Genomic DNA, 21879 nt, shown 5'->3' with positions numbered 1-21879 from the left:
CCCTTGAAGGGAAGGTTAGTCATGTTAGTTGCCGCCAAGAGATCACAAATAGACGTTGGTACAATCATGAATAAATAACCGATGTACTTGCATTTAACTACGAGTTTCAGATTAAGATACACATAATGGTTTTCTTTTGCATCCCTTTGACAGAATATACAATTCTGTCATTACCCAAAGTTATACCTTCACCGAATACTCCACAAGTCAAATAGCAAGCGGAGGTTCAGCAAAATATGCAAAACTGAGATTTTTTAACAAGCAGTGCACTGCGTCACATGGATGGACATGCAACACTATGCTGTTCATGTACGTTGCAAGGGGAACCACAAATCCGCTTACTAATACATGTATATCCAGTTTCCATAGTTCAAATGGCTAAAATCTATAGAACCTGTAGAATGGCCGAGAAGGGATATCAAATAATTTATTCCCTCACATTGCAAACCACCACGATATAAACGGATTGATGACTCATTCCGATCCGCAATTATCACTAGTATGTGCTTTACGTCATCAGAAATTGTTATGTAACACTGTGGCAATAACATGTTATTGCGACGTCGATACGTATGTTTGTCTGTAATTTCACCGCTGATTGTGAACAGAGATCTTAGGTTATGACAAGAAATATATAACCGTTTTGGACTCGTGCTGTAACTTTTGACTAAATCTCCATCATGTTACGAAAAATGCGAAGATAGCTTCGTGATATTACGTGACAATGTCTGGACATTTTAGGACCCTGGATAGACAATATCGACCAATTGTTTAAATGTACCAGGCCAGCATTTAATTATTATCTCACCGATAGGTTGAACCTGTCTAAACTGATGTGGTGAAATGCCTGTACCCCTCTGTTCTAATGTCTGAACTGATGTGGTGAAATGCCTGTACCCCTCTGTTCTAATGTCTGAACTGATGTGCTGAACTGCCTGTACCCTCTAAAGTCTGAACTGATGTGGTGAACTGCCTGTACCCCTCTAATGTCTGAACTGATGTGGTGAACTGCTTGTATCCCTCTAAAGTCTGAACTGATGTGCTGAACTGCCTGTAACCCTCTGTTCTAATGTCTGAACTGATGTGGTGAACTGCCTGTACCCCTCTAAAGTCTGAACTGATGTGGTGAACTGCCTATACCCCTCTGTTCTAATGTCTGAACTGATGTGGTGAACTGCCTGTACCCCTCTAAAGTCTGAACTGATGTGGTGAACTGCCTGTACCCCTCTAAAGTCTGAACTGATGTGCTGAACTGCCTGTCACCCTCTGTTCTAATGTCTGAACTGATGTGCTGAACTGCCTGTACCCCTCTGTTCTAATGTCTGAACTGATGTGGTGAACTGCCTGTACCCCTCTAAAGTCTGAACTGATGTGGTGAACTGCCTGTACCCCTCTAAAGTCTGAACTGATGTGCTGAACTGCCTGTACCACTCTGTTCTAATGTCTGAACTGATGTGCTGAACTGCCTGTACCCCTCTAAAGTCTGAACTGATGTGCTGAACTGCCTGTACCACTCTGTTCTAATGTCTGAACTGATGTGGTGAACTGCCTATACCCCTCTGTTCTAAAGTCTTAACTGATGTGGTGAACTGCTTTTATCCCTCCGTTAAAACCTGAAGTAAAACACTGTCAGACTTTCCGTGACTTTTTTTGCTTTGCGAACCACTCATGAAAAGGACTAAAATCTTCCATCCCGCGTCCCGGACCCTGCCAATAGATCGAGGCCATGTTGGCATACACGGACTATAGCACTGATATATGAGTAACTTATCAACAACTCTTAAGTGTCCAATATGACATCATGACCATGGTCATATCGAAATAATTGTTTGACTAGGCATAATTCGTCGATCCGCTGACCAAACATTTATCTCTCTCCTTGTCTAGTACCCCGCGTGGACATTCCTCGCGTCTCTCGGGGGTCATCAGTGGCTCATCCAGCGCCCATTGAGGACCTTAGTCTGTCTTATCCCATTAGTACGAGTGTAAGTTTGAATTAGAGGAACCTTGATGGAGCGGCACTGGCATTCTCTCAGCAACCAGCGAACATTCGTCATAGTGAGTCAGCGCAGCACCCGATGAAGCCTGGTTTAGTCTACTTCAGATGTTAGAATAACCCACTTCAAAGTGACATCACCATCAACCATTTGTTAAAACGCTCGCCAAGTTGCCTAATAAAATGTCAAGAGTAACGGTCTGTCACTTTGTAATATTGTTATGGATATAATGTCAAGGTTTTATCAGATATTCTGTAGGAAGTCTTGCTCACAACCTTGAAGTGGTGGACTCCTGTCTCATTGGCCGAAATGATGACTTCACGCTGTCTTGGTAATTCATTAATCAGCACATTAGATGACAGCATCACTTATCTATACCAATATTATGCTTATCTTCTTGAAATTGATGAAGCTTGGGTGATCAAAACGAGTGATTAAAATTACAGAAATCATTCATTACAATTACATTACACATTTGTAATGCACAGTGTAGCTGAAAGGGTGGATGTCGTCCTGGGTGCCGACAAATGGTACCCAGGTTCGAGATCGACTGGACAATAAGCACCCTGGGTGCCATTACGCTAGACAAACAGCACCCAGCTTCTTTTTGCCTGGCTTACGGATCTTAGGGACGAGGACGTTTCTTGCAATCTCGTTTTATCTCGCGCCGTGGTACTTGCGGCATTAGCAGTGCGCGAAATAAAAAGAACAGATAATTGTCCAGTCGATCTCGAACCTGGGTACCATTTGTCGGCACCCAGGACGACATCCACCCTTTCAGCTACAGTTTAATGTAATGAGAATAATTTGGTCATTGTACGTTATCGACAATATTGTTAAAATTCTGCCTGACTATACGAGTTCTGACTTATAGTCATGGAACCATTCCCCTGAGGATACATGCCTACTTGAATAACTGACGCTCAGCCATTATGTAGGCATTTTGATCACCAACTGAAGGTTTTTCGTATCTTATTAGGATTTAAGATAAGACCATGAAGTTCAGGATGTGATATATACACGTAGTTGGTCAAGTGTAGTACCATATAATATGTAAACGGACCATCGCTGTTGCAAAAATCAAATTTGAATACTAAGCATTATAACAATATGTTCTCAAATAAAATCTAGCAATTACTGGCAAGTTTTTCAGCAGACATATGTCTGCCCATATATGTATGTAGGTAATCCCGGTGTAACATCTGTGGTTGTTTCCCATGTGTCAGTGTTTCCAAACAATAGGCAGCTAGAGAGACCACGACTTTTCAATAGGGGGGATACACAGAAAAACTTGTCAATCTATTTTTGAGCGTTCCCAAACAATGAGGGGAAACACTCAAAAACAGAAATACTCAAAAACATTACACCGGGATGACCATCCTGTAATAGCCTGTAATACCTTAGAGGTATACCAATTTACGAATATTCCGCAGACCCACATGCGTAATTTTTATGACTCAGATATGTATATATGATGTACTATTAGTTGTCTGTATTAGAACAGCCATCATTATCTATTGTATTCGTGAGTTTTATAACAAAACATACTTAATTATCGCTGAATCATAGATCATAATCAGACATCCTGTGAGAGTGATGCTGGCCACCAAGAAGTGTTGGCGGTTAGTGATGGTGAGGATGCGGGTGACGCTAAAACCTCGCATCCTTTAAACAAATAACCCATATTGCAATGTATACGTGTGTGTACGAAATGGAAACAAAGCACTCTGGAACGAGGTTTATGTGGGTGAAAATTGCTGCGGACCTAGCCTACGTCATTACATTGTATGATGTCCACAGCAGATCATCGAAGCATTACAAATCATACCATGTTGATATAACATCAGACTACATCTGCTTCGCAAAATGTAAACAGAAAATGATTCAGTACATAAACATTTGATGGCATAAATTCTATTTCCCCGCAAACAAGAATCGGACAACGCTCCTGTGTTCCGTCGATCCAATCTTTGTTTCTCTCATGGTAGAGCAGCCTACCAACCGTTGGGATATTTGCGATAAATTTGTTATATATCTTTGACTAATTTAAACAGGAATGAGTCACTTCACGACTTCCATGGTTCTATTTCCTCCATATAATGGAGGCAATTGTTTGTTTTCCATAAATATTTGACATCACGCATGGCAATGCCAATAATTGCGGACCTGCCATTAATGTCGGCCATTTTGCTGTGGTTACTCTATAAAAACTGAGCCAACTTTTATTCCCCGGTGTTAAATTTACAAAAAAAACTAACATCAACCCCAGGTTGCCAACAGGACAATCGTCTGAGGCTGATATTCAGGGCCGGACCGGAAACCAGTCAGATTGTATGAAGCCGGGATATGAGGCAAAACATGAGGCCAGGTATACCGGAAAGTGCTGTCGCAGTATATCATTGGTTAAAATAAATGTATCGAGCACATTTTGTTATGGCTTTCATAATGAAAAAACTCGGATTGGCAAAGTTACTTTCACTCTAAATGACAAAACTAAACCTTTGGGTACAGCAGACTATTTAGTTTTGTGAGGATATTCTCTCTGGGACTACATTTCCGTTTACACCTGCACCTACTAAACCAATCACACCTTCTTCTTCAGGAAATCGACAACCTGAAATAACGTCACCTCATTGGTCAAATGATCATCACGTGACTTCTTACCATCTTTGAAAAGTTGCTTTGTGTTACTTCATCGGAAATTGTCCATCCATTTCGCCCAGAGATTTCATTAAATGGATCGTGCCTGTCAAGTGCGCAACACTGGCAGCTGTTTCTATTGCCAGTGTTATCAATATCACTACCGATACCCAACAATAATACTCCATTGTGGACCATTATTCTCCGCCATGAGATTGCGGCGGTTGAAGAAAGCGCGCGGTGTCAGAACAGGAATATGTTGAATAGGAAATAACTCAATAAGTAATCATCGTAATGAATGAGGGTTTGCGCGCTAAGCAAGCGGAAGAAATGAAGCTATGATACGCCATCGATCGGTCAGCTTGTCATTATGGAGAGGAAAATGAATTCTAAATTGACAATCACGAGCTGGGAGGTGAATGTTTGCAGATAAATAAAAGTCCCGGGCCGCTTTGATCGATTACTTTGGATTTTATCGTTGTTTTGCGGTGGCCGTACGTGCGAAAGTTGACCAATGCGATACTTTGCTATAAGTCGTAACTGGTCATTGGGTCTGTCTCTTTTCATAAAGTTTACTCAAGAACCAAAAGATTTTTCGACTCTCAAAATTAAGCCTCAATTGAAAGAATTAATATGTATTTCGTAGCGGTATCATTTGTCCCTATCCACCGTTGCCGAGTGCAGAAAATAGTCATGGTAGTGATGCGGTAAAGAGCTAGATTTTCAAAACATGTTAAGAAGAGAAGGAACGAAATTCAAGGCGTTTGCGCAGTGTTCAATGCAATTCGCTTATCCCAGCAAACAAGCATGGAAGAAATACTTATGCAAGTGACTACCCGGCACTTTCCAATATCACAAACCCTGACCTGTCGATTGAAGATGTCAAAAGCGCAAGAATAAAGCTTATTCTTCTTCTTTACGAAACCAATATTCCTTAACCAAATCAAGAAAACAGTCAGAATACGTCGCGTGACTGACGTGATGAAACTCTTTTTAACCTCTGAATCCTGTCAAAAAGCCAGCTCAGTTCGAGTTTGATTAGTCGATGACTCGAAGCAGTTGCGATTGAATGTTGGGGGTCAATGCGGTGGCATGTCTCAACTCAGTGACAACTTCAGCAATCTTGCCGCTGATTGCCAGAACGATATCAGCGTCTTTCCTCCGGGCGGGCCTGTCAACCGAAACAAGGCTGACAAGTCACGGGTCAATCTCGGAAGTATCACGTGATAATTGTCATGATTACCGCGCCATTTTTCCGCTCAATTCACGCGTTTCTTTCGCGTGGAACAATCCTCAAGGCGACTGACATGATTCATAATAAACTGGAGTTTTCTCGTTGACAGCTTGCCGCAGTATTGGCGCTGATCTTGAGTGCGATTATCTCAATGAATCTCATCCTTAGCTCCCCGAGGAGAGTTCACCGGGCTTCTGACATCAGATCGCACGCCGAGACACGCCAGAACCAAAGCCTCAAACCGCCATGACTAACCGGAATAAATAAACAAGTAGAAACTAACTGAGCTATAATTTTATAAGATGGGTGTTTTCTTTCATCCTAGCAGTGAGTTCGCTGCTAAATAAGACTGCACTCCAACCGTTCATGGCCTTTTTATTCGTCATCATGTTGGACTAAGGTTTTTATCGTTTAACAATCTATCTCAGTTGTTTTCTTTGGCTCATTGCGGGTTAGCATGATGCATGCTATCTCCATCAGATCAGTGAATGGTCACGTTCTGAAAGAGAAGCGGATTGTGTGATGAATTAATCCAAGATTTGGGCGGATTGCACGATTCTGACAAGGCCAAATAAGCAGCTGAAACGCCCGAGTTTTTTGCAGCTGATCGTCCATTCGCCGAAATATGAATCTTTGAGACGACCTGTGGAAATAATACAACTTCCCCCTAACTGAATCTTCTGTTGATATGAAAGGAACGAGATAGTTAACCTTTTGAAGGAAAACACTCACTCTGAAAGCATGAGCTCTCTGACATAAAAAAAACCCTGATGACACCTAGCCATAATGGAATTTTAGATAAAACTTTGAAATCCAAATTTTGCTCCCACTTATGTCTATGACGTCCGTGGAGGAAAGTTTTGGAACAAGATATCTCCTTAATACATGCATAGTTTTCGGTAGCCATCTTGGCATTTTAGCCAAATGCCATCCAAATGACCGTTCCTGCTTTTGCAACTGAATCATACATGTCATAGTAAGAGTGTAAGCCACCCATGCTATCAATATCATATAAAAGTTCAATCACTTCAGATAGTACATAGTATATCATATCGACGTCAGCTTGAGTCATGTTTCATTGAGTGTATTACAGAGAAGGGTACTTTGTTAAATCCTAGGCTGGGTCTATTTGGCAAGCCGCTCGCCGAACAGGCATCTTTTTTTGTCCTGTTTGGAGAGCCGCTTGCCAAACAGCAGTAAAAAGCCACCCTGTTCGGCCAGCCGGGCTTGCCAAACAGGTAAAAAATCTACCCTGTTTGGCGAGCTGGAGACTTTGCTTTAATATTAATGAGTTCGGCTCTCCATTCAGGACAAGAAAAAGTCGCTGTTTGGTAAGCCGGGCTTGCCAAGTAGTCACTTCCTAAATCCTATTGGATATTCCTGCCCACTTGCTATTGTTTCTGGCGCACTGATGGAGGGCACCAGGGGTGGGGGATTCTATATTCTACAGAACTGACCTTTGCCGAAACTGAAGAGTGCAGATAAGAGAATAAACCGTTGATGACATTTTCTTTACCATTTGATCAGAACGTATTTGCCAAATGGGTATATTCAGTATCTTTGACGCGTAGAATAGGAGCGGAAAATAAACAAAGAACGGTCACAGAAGGAGACAAATGCGGTGACCTTAAACCGCGATGAATAATCCACTGCAATTGACCTTTAGCGGAACTGACAAGGACAAAATAGAAAAACTTGACATACTGGTTTTAATGGTCAGCCTGGCCGGAAAATTGCACAAATATTTGTATCACAAGATGGATTGAGGGAACGCACAAGAGTAAAGGACAGTGAAATTGTTCTCAAGTCTTTTTGAAAACTCTTCCGTCAAACTTTATGACGTCATCCAATATACCAGTCTGAATCTGGGTCTGATGACATCATCAATGCTATCCTGTCATTGTAGAAACCTGATACTCCCAATACGCTCTCTTCAAATATCATACAAGGCCGATACTGGAAATTAAATTTGTATTGTATAATTGAAAAAATGCGTCATTGTCCTCGATGGGATGGCGAATCATGGAGACAACATGTGCGTCATCGTGGTGTAGCGATGACATAACCGTCGCCGCGGAGCGTTCCCTGACTGGGGCTGAATCATGGATTGTCATAACAGCTAACTATGATTCAAATGCTAATGCCTTATTTATTGTGAAGTAGCAAAGCGGGGAAGTAATCAGCAACGTCTTGCTAAGATCTCGCCGGCTTCCAAATATGAATCACTTTATATCCCTGGTCATATTGCCGCAGTCGCGCAATACACATGGCAAGAATTAAAAGCTTGCTAATCCCCTTTGCTGCTTTCTTTAGTCCAATCACCGCAGGAAAAGAGAGGAATTTCATGTGATTTTGTCACAAAGTCTGTTGACATATGAGATATCCGCGGATGTCGTCGCGTTAATCGCGGTATGATGAGACACAAAGCGACGCGTTTCTGCTTGATTATGAAGACGGCTAGTTAGGAAGAAAGCGCATTGTGATCAGTGCCCTGGCTGTGAATAATCAGAAGATGAAAGGAAAAGGTTGCGAGGTGATGCATTTGTATGGGTCGTGCAAATGAAAGCAACTTATCATTGCATAATATAAGCACGAGGACAAATCAGGAACGAGACTGCTTAGTTTCGGGGTTAAAACTAAGTCAATTTCACACCATCTTCACTCGTGTGCCAAAAATGCTTGGATGTTGCAAGTGACAAAAATGGCCATTTGAAGCACATTTCAGTGCGTAAAAACCCACAATTGTGTGGTTATTTTCCTGAAATAAAAATGATAAACATCGTCAGAAATGACCTGCCAGGCATGTAGCCTGAGTTAGATGTACTGCCAACACCAGCATAATGTGAGGTTTTGGCGTCTCATGATATGATACGATATGCCTGTACCATCTTCCGGCCTTGATCATCGATTCGCCCGCTAGCTGAAGTCACCCCGCGATGACAAACCGAATCAATGAATTGTTCCTTACCATAATGAATCAGTTTTAGAGACGGCGACAATGAGCTGGCGTTATAACTGTCAAACGGGTAATCAGGCGCGAAACGTATATAAAATCAATTAGGGGAAGAGGCAAACTGCCTGAGGTCTCGCGAGATGATCGCGTGATGTCATCCAAGGATCACGGGTGGATGAGTTGACAGCAAGCGGAGGGTGACGGGGACGGGCCAGAAGTGCAGACGCAAACTACTTCGGGAGTCAGAAAATGATCTGTGATGTCATTCCACCATTAGCGCGAAGGATAGCAAGACAGCAAAACTATGTCGGTAATTCCCTGATGCCGAATCGTCTGTCTTTAGATCAGTCAGCTCAGTTGATTGTCAGAGTGGGCTCAATGAGAGGAGTGGCGGGAGCACGGGAGAGGGGACGTACGTAACTGATGATAACGCACTGATTTGTATAGGCTTTAAGATATTTGAAAACGAATGGATCGGAGTTGTGAGTGACGGCTAGAGAGTGGTTGAATAAAGGCTTGGGCAAAGAAAGCTGGTTCGAGTCCCATCTTGCCATTGGAGCAGTTTCGTTGACAACAAACGATGGATGATGGGCGAGGGATGTACGCGTATGGCCGGCCCGAAGGAGAGAAGGACTGTCTTGGGTTTGGCAGGATGGTCAGCGATGGTCAGCGATGTCTTTCCAGCAGAAGCTCATCATGCACGTCCGATGCTTTAGTGGCGTGTCCGTTGACGGCAAACGGCGGGAGACGCGCCAACTGAAGTGGGCAGTGGGCAGTCGAAGATAACCAAAACATAGTGTTCATTAGTGAACTCAACTTGGCCCCTAACCCTTTTCTATGGCAAGCCCCGTTACCTTCTTCTGCAGACCAATGAGGTGACGACAGGGAGCCTTGATGCAAATTGCAGAGGTTGGCTTTTTGAGAAAGAATATTGGCCATATCCACGGCACTGGCACATAATTTCATTAACCATGTTCATAACTCCTCTTCAGCACTTCGGCATTCAATTAGAAGCGCAACTAGACTAACCATCGAGGCAAGACAATTTCTTGGTCCAGTTGACAATAACATTTATCAAATAAGGCATAGTCATCGGGCTGTTCCGATGACCCCATCGGCAAGATGACCAGTCTTCTCCATCACAAGAACCGGGCATTATACCGTACGGTCTGAGTCACTAAACAGGCCCCCGTCCGCAGAAGGTGGTGAAACTAGGCGAGGCACTAAATGGATGACAGTTATATTTTAGTTTGCCTGTTACGACATGAAGACTTGCTCACTGGTCATTGCTCATGTTTTTGATTTGGTGTCTTTGCAATCTTAAAAGAATAGGCTAAAGGTAATAGAAAAAAGGGGAAATTATGAGATCGTCGTCAAATACAGCATGCCGCCAACAATTTCTGTCGCCTACAATAAAGATAAGCCAATACCGCATCCACACGTCAATGAAAAACTAACATGTTTTATCTACAACCCTTTAACCGCACTGAGCTCCTAGCATGCCGCCAACATTTTCCGTCGCCAATATGAAAAGTCAACCTATACCTTATCCATACGGCAATGAAAACTAGCATGTTTGATCAACAACCGCACCGTTTCAAAAGCCCCCCTTCTTCCTTAGTATGACTGTACTTGGAGGAGAAAAGGATGACAAGATGTCTCATCAAGGAATTCAATCTCTTCATTCAGATTTCAGCAACAGGTTCAGTGGGTGTCAAATACACCTTGGACCCTTTATTGAAATACCTCAGATGACTCACAAAGGGATAGGTAAAACCTTATACGATCGTAAACTAATCATCCGCTCATAACATCACTAACCTTTAAAGAAACCCTAGAAGCAATATAGAAGTCAAAGAACTCCCACCGTATACCTTTTAGCACCGCTCAGGCGTGACGTCATCACATGTGACTCAACATGCCCCTGGAGGATGCGATTTTTTGCCGAGGAGATACAGAACTGACAATGGACACTGTTGGGAAAAACTGAACAATTTCGATTGACAGGCGAACCCACTCTTCCCGATTAACCTATTTATCCAGAAAAAATCTGTCCCCGACCTTTTGGCGATGCTAAAAGCCTTGCGTATGGCAAAGCTGATGCGAGTGATAAAAAGTGCGGGTTTATCGAGATTGGGCTTAACACGCTCATGAATGTTGTGTGGTAGAATAAAAAGAAAAGATAACTTGGAAGATGTTATTTTCGAAGTTGACAGCCAAACGGAACGGAGAAGAGTCATGCTATTATCCATGACGTAATGCGCTGGCGATCAGCAAAGTTATCTATCGTTGTTAAGTTGCTTTTGACATGCTAAAGGAATTTGATTTTAACCATGCTTAAGTACTAAAAATTGTCCCGGTGTGCAAGGGATAGTAGTCCTAGGGCTGATAGTCCGTATAACAATAGCCCGCATTGCTAAATGTTTTGGTTAGGGTTAGCGGTACAATAGATCATGCTGCTTATTTAATCAAATACAATGCTACCGGACTATGACTCCAGGGGGACTATATCCGCTGTCACACCGTGTTTCGGATCATAAATATGGGAAACAACCGATACGCCGGCTCTTCTACCACAGAAGTTGTAGTTTGTGTCACCCTTTAGAAAGTATATGTAAGTGATATTATATGACAGCGACAATTGTATTCGATTACATAATTTTGTGAGAATCTTTGGTCAAAATCGAGTTTTCACTGATTTTCTTTAACAACTGCCCTAAGTAGTTAAAGAATATGTGCTCTGTCAAATCAGTCATTTACACTGAGTGCAACAGAATATGAACATTAAAACACATGTTGATTTCAATAAATCCATATTCTGCGTTATGAAATAAATCCATTGTTCTTCCTTGTGGCCTAAAGGCGATTGCATGCTCGTTGCAAGTACCGCCTGTGGCCATTTCATCCGATACCATTGTTGTTGGCATCACAAGCGACCACAAGTTTCATATTTCTCTATGTAACACATGTATACTTGGATGACTCATTCCTGGTCGAGTTATATACGTCATAGCTAATACGCTATGTATTTATGTATTTCTATATTCGGATGCATGTTATGAAACATGCACTAATGATATTGGCGACTGAAGATATATTTGCTGGGGTTACCAAAGGTTTTCTTTTCAGAGTTGATCATAGGGACCACCATTTTGGTTAGAAAGAGAAATCCCGAAGCAATTTTGGATAGAAGTGGAAATCCTTAAGCAATCAGAACAAATTCAAAATGAAGTGAATTCCCATCTAAAACATCAAAGGAGGTTGTTCTCTGGAAAAAAGGCTCACAGCCTTGAAAGTGGCATTCACTTCGTTTGAAAAAGACTTCTAATTGGCTAAGGATTCGAGTTCTAGCCAGAATAGTGATGCTAATGGTCAACCCTCAAAAGGAGGAATGATGATGAGGCCAAATAAATTACGAGAACTCCGGAAACCTGTCGTCCTTTTATTTAATTAACTTGTGTACATAGATTCACTTTGAGAATTGCAATGATAGAAAAGGGACATGGTTCATTAATGAGATACTTAAAAACATCCATTAAATTAGATTGTAATGTGTTTGGAATGTACATATCATCTTCTCGAAATGGTTTTCCTTCGAAGTTAATCCTTAGTATTATTTGCGTTCTAAACATAAATCTAAAGCACTGAAACAGAAAAGACCAAAGCATGTTGGTACTAATTTTGTCAATGTTCCTTATCACCTGCGAGCAAAATAATCTGAATCAGCTAATGTCGTATAAGAGATAAAAAGGAGGGAGAGTGTCACCAGAAAAGCAACGAAACGGGTGGAAAAAGCGTCAGTATAACTTCGCGTCTCTCACGGTAACATTCTATTCCATTAAAATTGACAGTCGCAGTGATGGTATGTTTTTTCCGTTCATCACTTTTCTATCGAACCTGACTCATCGAAGCGTACTTCTTCATTTAGCACTGCCATGAGGTGAGTGCAGTGAAAATAAACTCGGGGAAACTGGTGAGAAATATAACAAATTTGTTGATGGAATATTCGTGGTTGCTGACACGTAACCTAAGTGAAATAATGTCGCTGCAAATTGAGTGAATTGGCTTAAATTGGTTCAAACATTCTAGAGTAATTTGTTACAAATCAGCGTTGATTTCAATTAAAATCTTCCTAGTGTGTATTGCTGTGATGCAATCTAGCATGTTGTTGAGGTGTAACGACTGACATACATGTATTATGCCTCCGTTTAATAGTCTTAACCTGGATTCAAGTGATGAAAAGCGCAAGAGAAACTTTCCGCCAGAAAACATCCTGTAACCATCATATCGATGACTGATCAATTAATTTCATACGAATATGAATGAGCCATACTTCAGGCCACTGGTATTTCTCAAAGTCCGCCATTCCTCTTGAGGAATCATAGCTTATGCGTAGAAGTAACTCTACTTAAACGGTATGAGATGCCATCACGACTCAAACATGAGAAAGTCTGCGGGATATCAAGGATAAATCTCGATAATTAAATCTCGTCTCGGACAAACTCCCAAGTCGTCGGTCATCAATTTAAGCTCAGCGCCATTCTTCACTAATAATCAAGTTTCCATCGACATTTCAAAAATGTACAAATCACCCTCCCCAAGAGAAGAGCGGAGAATTGATGACGTCACGAACAGTCATCAGATCGCAATGCGGACGAGACTTTATCAAATACGGATGAGTTACTAATATTAATATAATTTAGATAATCTGGATAAATCCGGGGTTGAGCATGGCTGCGATGGTCTTGATGGCGCCCAAGGTTATCTCCAAATAACCGCCTGATGAGGCATCGTGGGTCTGCGGTCGGCGCCAGCAATTAGAAGACGCCAAATGGCCCGACAGTGACGCATTCTTATAAATGCTCTACCCGTCAGTCATTCCATTGACATCAATTCCTCTGCAATGTAAGATATGAGGTTATCCAAACGTACATACCACTACAAATGTGATGCCAAGTTTTCTTTTTCAAGTCGGCAACGTTTGGATTAACGTACGCAGTAAGTTATTTTTGAATGAACACACGTTACTTCGTAACGCATGATAGAAATGGTCATTGCAATCGGTTACACAAGAAAAAGGACGATTTGATAAAAAAGTGACGAATCATCCCTCTGTTGCTTTACCGTAATTGCCTATTCCGCCCATGCCACAAATTCATTACATTGACCTTCCTACCAACGGTTTAATTTGTGATGAGAAATGATCGAGCTGCCCAAAACCTCATCAGAGACGCGTTCGATGCATAGAAAAACACCTATCCCTTGACCAGTGCATTTTTTCTCTCATTCGATTGGTCATTCTAAAGATGTGAATGACGTCATCGATTCCTGTCATGTACCAATTCTTGACGTTTCATGATCGAGTATGGCGATTAGCGATACCCAATCCGCCATTTCCTGCGCTCAGTTCTTCGAGTTGTTTGATCCGTCACTCACTGGTCAAGCTAACACTGGGGAATAAAAAAACTCGAAGCTTTGTCACCGGGAATAATGTTTCTGTAAGCAGTGGCCGCAAACAATGATGGTTGCAGTAAAAAAGGCGATATGCGTTCTGACGAACAAAGAAAGCGTTGTGATGGCATCATCATAGTCCGATCAATGGCGTTGTCCACTAAAAGCGGTCATAATTTGCGCCGTATCTATTTGACTTTGTGGAAGGTGTCTTTCTTTCTTTCAGCGCTGTTGACCCGCTCGCTAGATGGATACTACCTTCTTTTGCAGCCAACACAAGGATGCACCTCGAAGAGGTTTTTGCGGGAGGTGAAAAACTCGTATAATTGGTTTTGAGATTCTGAAAAACCTTAGAGGGTTGTTATTTCGCTGAAAAAACCTCAAGGGATGCATATATGTGTTGACAAAAAAAAATCTCAGAAAAATAATCAGATTGTATTGATGTATCAGTAAAGGCATATTCTCTAAAAATAAACGGTTCTTCGTAAATCAAGTCCGTGAAAGCTGACGAGTCTCAAGGCCAATATAAAGGATTCTCTGAAAGCATTTATCATCAATGGCCGGCCAGAAATGAAAATAATGGATAAATTGCATTAAGACCTCGTGTATATACGGCATCAACAAAGGGGATTAATCATCATATTGCGGCATGCACCCACCAGTTGCCTCTTCCAGTGCTACGACTGTATGCATCCCAAGATGAACAGAATGAGCTGCTTTCGTCAGATCGATGGCGCCGGCCAGAGGCCAGTCCACTCCCACAGGAAATTTCTCGAGAAATAGATTACAAATTCAAATTTCTTCAATTTCTCTTGGATGAGTCGTATTTCCTGAACATGGTGGGGATTATATTTCCCTGGTGTTTCATATGATTAGGGTTGAAAGTGCAAGGTCGTTTCGCAAAAAGGATATTGGTATCAAGGTCATTGAAGGACATTTAACATCGGTCATACTATTTTCCTTACTTTTCCCAACGTCTAAAAAACCCTGTCATATTGATTACTCTCGCTTTCCTCTTCGTGCCGAGGGCAGGTTTCTGAGCCAAGCGGTAGGGTTCTATTTTTCATTGGTTAGACCAAAAGGCACTCACAACCCTCCCAAAGGTCATGTTATCTGAACTGACCTTCTCAAAGGTCATGTTAAACTGACCTTCCCAAAAGTCAATTGACATTTTCAAAGGTCATGTTTTCTAAACTAACTTTTCCCTATTGAATGCTGCCCGACTTCCGAGTTCTTGCTGGTATCTTCGCCTTCTTGCCCTCCCAATGGTAATGGGAACCCAGGCGCCACGGATGGTCAATCGAATATTGATAATGCGCTGTATCAGTACCGCTGCATCAAAGGCTAGTTTCACTGGTCCATTATCTCTGACGATAACTGGTATCAACGAAGCTAGCATTAGTAGCCACTAACAAGAAGATAAAGAGGAATAGCGGCGACCTGCCCAGAATAGTGACCATTCTAGACGCATGAGCTCATGCCCGGCTCCGGGCGAATATAAGGAAAGATGGCGGGAAGATACCATTGATATGTTCATTTCATTGCGCATTCTTTGGAAGCAATGGGTATACACTATACAGGATGTTTCAGAAAAACTCTATAGATATCTTCTTCGAATTGCACATGATTGACGTGAATGTCCGTAGGTCTGGGGACTATCTAACCGAAACTGATGACCGCAAAATGTGTTTTTGCTTTGTCATTACCCTCCATGATATCAGCGCCCGCTCTCACTTTCAGAATTCGAAGCTATCTTCTTATAACTAAACAATACAGAACTGATAGCTTCGATCAGTTTCAAACAGACGGGTTTAATCTGTGTAAACTTAACACCGTCAAAAGGTAGATTTTCGGATGAAAAGGAAAAATGCAAGCAAACGAAATAAATGAAACGTCCAATTTCTTTGTCACTTAGTCATTGGTGAGGATAATTCTCAAGGATCCTCCTGATTCATATTTTCAAGCGTTTTTCTTTCTTTCAATGACTACCTCTTCACCAAGGACATCGACCGGACAGCCTCGTCAACATCAAACCTATATCAGGTATGTTGTACATCGTACCACTAAGCACGTGATGTATAGACTGTTTCTGAAATTGATATGGACGAGGTTGGAAACCCCCAACGAGATGACGCACACCACTTATGGCCGGAAGTGATGTAGAATCAGAGTTGAGTGTTTCCGGAACGACTGGCCTTCCTGATCGCCGAATGTTTCCGACCTTTTCCGTGATTACACTTGACGCACTAGACGTACATGTCATGATGTAGTTGTACTGAGTCATTCACCATTCCGGCCCTTTTTATCTCGGTCAATTTTCCGAAACATCAACCCAATGAAAAAAAGCGAAAAATGATACTCAAAAAGCAATCACCCTCCTTGGGCGATAGATTGAAAATATCGAATAATGAAGACAGCAAACCTTACTACATTTCTAGAGTAAAAATATGACCGCATTTGTGAAGTTGCCCCGTATGAGGATCAACTCACGACCTTCAGACTATGAGACTGACGCGCTGCCTACTGCGCTAACGTGGCGGCCATATCAGGGTCTGAAATCTAGTGCTAGTACATGTAGCTCCCAATGAAGAAGGGGTCCATCGCAATTTATCGTACATCAAACAGAGGTCTCAAAATGGTACAATCCAATCGCGTAATGTGTCCTAAGCGTAACGGCGTAGAAACATCTCTCATGAAATATGTATGAAGTGTCAATTCCGCTCGAATGTCTCCGACACTACACTTAATCATTTCGAGCTTACAGATTATCATTTTTAACATTCGAACTTTTAAATTTCATTTCGAAAATTAACGAGTCAACCATGCGTCTTAAACTAAAAGACTCAGCAGTTAGATTCTTTCATGAATATTTTAAAGTTGAGTTTTGTTGGTGAAGGGACGCTTTTGACGCTACATGTACGTGACTCAGAGCGGCAGGGTACGCACGCGGCGTGAATCACGTAACACACCAGTCTGTACCAACTTTTGTATTTCCAGAGATTGAAATTAGCCGAGTGTAATATCACTTGTGCGGTAACTTTGATATCGCAGATCCAGTTCTCGAGTTAAGTGACACCTCTCTCTTATTACTACAAATCAAGGTGTCAAAGTCCGCCGGAGCCTGGAAGATTTATAGCAATTTATTACAAAGATTACCAGTTTCATTCAAGATCTCGCTGAGGAATTTGACCCCGTTTGCAATAATGATGAGAGTCTCTTTCACATGAAATGCGATATCATAAAATCAAATCCATTTCTTTAAATTGGCTCGAGTTTTGTGAATGGATATTTCTGCGTTTGAAAACTATACAAAGCTCGATAGTCGAGCTGAAGTGGGTTTTTAGCCACTCTTTGTTTGGAAATATCAAATTTTGATTCAATAAGAACAAAGGCGATGCTAACATCAAGTAAAAATAAAAATAAAAGTGTTCAACCATTTATCCACTTGGTCATTGCGTAACAATATTGTTGTTCTTTTCATTCTTTACAAAAAATGCAGCATTTTGGAACTTGCCCCGTGTGAGGTGTGTTTTTTCGTCGATCTTTAAATTCATCATGTACCATCCATCAGGCAATCCAGGGTGTCAATCGAGCCGAATCTGCCTTGCTAAATCCGGGGACAGAAGAGAATGCAATTAGGGAACAAGTGAAATGGCGGCGTCATTAATCCAAGACATTACCCTCAAGGTTGATTACTTGGAAGCAAATAACACGACTGCTCAAGGACGGTATCACTCATCCTGATGAGGTGAAAAAACAATCGTATTATTTCCGTGTATGTTCTCACGAATATATTGACGAGGACGGATGGCTTTGCAATTCCCTGGTGCGGGAGGGTTCCTTGCGATCTCCCACAGCACGTCTTAATGCTCTGAACGTTTGAGTCTATTTTAGAAACAAGTAAAATGTCTGCTATTTGAGGAATGGATTATTCGGCAAAAGGATGGGATTGGTTCCAATGCAGTTCCAAAATTCGTTGTTCATCGATTATATAAATAGCTAATTGTGCAATGCCGTTATTGAGCAACAGAAAAAAAGGCAATTACATTTTATTTGATATCGAATGTCGAATTAGATACACTAGAAGATAATTAGTGGAGTAGTAAGTAAAAAGGATGTAGAGTCCTGAGTGGCGCTTGTCTTTATCCATCTTGATAATCAAGATTGATGAAAAAAGGAAGCCGCACTTGGGAACATGCCCCGTGTGAGGATCGAACTCACGACCTTCAGATTATGAGACTGACGCGCTGCCTACTGCGCTAACGAGGCGGCTGACGATACCAGGGTTAACACGGTCTTTACCTTAATTTGCTTGGATTTGCCGCAAAGGCAAAGTATAACGATTGTATCAAGGATAGTACGATACGGGGACACAGTATCTGATCTTATTGGCTCAAATTTCTGACCGGGGTGTCATTGCTCATCATGCTCTCTTGTAGGTGTCATGAGGGAGAGATTGACCTTCGGAAAGACACGATGGAATCACGACTTTATCACCAAATGCTTTGATTTCTCATGAATACCTTAAAGATTGTCTTGGCTTTATTGTTAATCTATGTATAGATTACAGATTACAAACTGCATTGACAATTTCTACAGTCTTTCAGTGGCACGAGTGTACTTTTAAAGAAGTTCTCTGTGTCTTCACGTCATGACGTACAAGATGTACATTTGGTAGCCCAACAAATGTTATCAATGTATTGTAAAAGCATGTGTATAATGTATGTAAGCAACTGTGTTATGACAATGATAATTCCCCCCCCCCCACTTCCATAGTCAAGGGGGCCGCAGGCGCGTTCCCGATTTTTCGGGAAAAGGGGGTTAATTTTCACTCTTGTTTCGGGGAAAAATCCCCGAAAAATCAATAAATAGGGGTGTTATTACTGCTATTTTCCGCTCTTTCCACGCTGCAGAGAGAATAGGGTCCGTCAGGGGTGTTGGTAATCGTGTCAATTCCCTCTCCATGTAGTTGAGCTACACTCAACTCCTACACTCTGCTCGGGCCTCAATAAGATCAAATCCTTCCTTAAAATAGGGGGTCAATTTCCTCACAAAAGCCCGCAAATAGGGGGTACAAAAAAATGCTGTTTCCTTCCATTAGGGGGTGATTTTAAAACTTGGGAACAAGCCTATGTACTCCCTAAATAAGGGGAGTGGGGGGGGGGGGGGGTGATAATTAGTCATATCAAACGAGAACACATTCCATGGCAAGACCACTTAATGACTCAGGTGTGAGAACTGTCCATCTTAGAACTGCTCAGCTCGAAGACTATAGTTGACTAATTGTTAATTAGCTGTTTAAAACAGCAGAGTCCGAACATTAGCCTAATTCTCCGCACTCAAATGGTCAATTCTCGATCTGTGCGTCATCGATTGGTTACCATATCATGGCATCAAGTGTATACTCGAAAATAAACAAGAGTGCGCATGCGTCATACGTGAGTCAGTGCCACAGCCAATTAGGGAGCCACGGGTGCAACTTGATGGGTAGTTTTGCCGCTGATGGCGAATATACTTTACAGTGAAAATTGCATTCCTTGCAGGAAGCAATTTGAGTGAAACCAAAACCAGAAATATTTACCAGATCGTATTTGGGATGAAGAAAAAATCTTCGGAGATCGCAGATTTCTGAGACTTGTCGATTGAGATTTAGCAAAGGTATCTTCGCTATCAAGTGATGTTTCTTTTCGAATCAGGAAACATTGCTAGATAAAGTTTTATGAATCTGCCTGGTAATTCTCCCAGTCAGCCACTGACCGTATCCTTTCTCTGGCAAATGGACGGGTGAATAAGTGAAGAGTTGCGGCGGCGAAACCTACGTAACACCGCGCCCGCGATGTTTATTTTTTTTGATTTACACCGAACGGCCACACGTACAAATGTTCAAATGTACAAATGTACATGTACCAGTTTTCACGAACGAACATGCCTGCAAGTGGAGGAAAGTGCATGTTCAAAAATCATATCTGTTATATCTCAATAAGAAAGTTAGCATTCGAACGCGCGTTCGAAGTCAATCCATTGATTTGCCTTGAAACCCACCCGTGGAAACATAGTAAAGATATCATTTCCGGCTTAACACTCAAAAGCTGTTACTGGGTTCAAGCCGCGGTTACAACCGCCCCAAACGATTAGTACCTCGTCCACTTTGTTTTTGTACATTGTGTAACGTCTGCTTCCTGAAGCGCAACACCCGTGCGCGGTAAAAATAAAAAGCCGTTATTTTGACGAAAAGGGCAAGAAAAACACGTGCTAATTAATCCGTATTAAAACAACCAGCGGGATAACGAACCGAATCGAACCTTTAAACAAGTAATCTAGAATACCTATCATGAATTATGAAAATATAGGTATTTCGTACATAATGTTATTGATTATGTTAGTAGCTCCCAGGCCATAGCGCGATGACTAACGCGGGAAGTAAATTGTTAATATACGGACGGTGGCTTGTTGCGCTGCTTGGCTGAAAACTGTGGACCAAAATGCATGTACACCTACTGAACTAGCATTTCTGAACTTTCTGGAAGTGTCAGCAAGGTCGTGATCATTGGAAAGAATTTTCAGCCGCCTCTTTAGCGCAGTAGGCAGCGCGTCAGTCTCATAATCTGAAGGTCACACGGGGCAAATCCAAAAATGCGGCTTAATATTTTTCAACTCTTTAATTACAAACTTGCTAAAACGATCACAAGGATTCCAAGAGCTGCCCCGAATGCCGCTTTTTCTATTTTTTTCATCACCCATTAAGGATACAAAAAGATTATTCGTTTGACCTTGTATTTTCATCGATATATTTCCAATGCTACATGAATATGATGTTTTGAAATAGCCAGGCCGAGTCGAACATGGTGAAGACGCGCCCGTTTCATCCTCTACTCATCGTTAACATCATGAACTCGAATTCTTCAAGTGACTCACGTGAAACACAAGTCAGAAAGCAATTATCTTGTTAATGGTAACATTTAAAGCGCATTGAAATTAAACTATGATCTTACACGACCCATTTAACAGAGAAACGCATCTTGAAATTATAGCTTTTCACATCGTAGTGTGAATTTAATCACATCACATTTAGTGGATTTTTTCAGGCAAAGACTTCATTGATTACGTCAACACTGGGAACGATAATCATTTTAGTTGCTGAAATCGGGGTGTCATGTGATCGAATTAAGTTGCCATTCAATGCAAAACCGTTCAAATGATTCTTAACAAATTCACCTGCCGAAGATGACATCAGATTTCTAACTGCAACTGCAGCCAATGCTGGGCTTTCATCTGAAATATAACCAGGCGCGAGGTGCGTCATTTTCAAATCAAAGAGGTGATGATACTCTCTGGCGATTTAGTAATGTCTTCGCTTGCGCGAGCATGCGCAGTAGCGGACCGGAAGCTCGTACTCAAGGTGCGTTTGATTATTGTGATAAAGACCAACACGCGATCATTGAATTTGTCACATCTGCTAGATTAGTCATCGTATCATTAGCTGATTTTTAGAGCCGTTTGATTCAACGCGAAGGTATTCGCTTCGTATTAATAGTTCACACAGCAGTCGTGACTAATTGTCCTTCGCCTTAACAGCTTTTTATGTTTTTTTCTGCAGCACAACA

The 21879-nt window shown here is 41.7% G+C and overlaps 1 non-coding gene across 1 annotated transcript; it reads right to left on the bottom strand.

Moving 5' to 3' along the window:
• Nucleotides 1-18471: 18471 nt before the first annotated feature.
• Nucleotides 18472-18544, bottom strand: Trnam-cau (transfer RNA methionine (anticodon CAU)). The gene has a single exon. It is a non-coding gene; the product is annotated as a tRNA-Met (tRNA).
• Nucleotides 18545-21879: the final 3335 nt, after the last annotated feature.

This window comes from Lineus longissimus, chromosome 3 (assembly GCF_910592395.1).
Source record: "Lineus longissimus chromosome 3, tnLinLong1.2, whole genome shotgun sequence".
NCBI classification, from domain to species: domain Eukaryota; kingdom Metazoa; phylum Nemertea; class Pilidiophora; order Heteronemertea; family Lineidae; genus Lineus; species Lineus longissimus.
The sequence above is the reverse complement of the archived record's forward strand: the minus strand, read 5'-3'. Positions and strand labels throughout refer to the sequence as shown.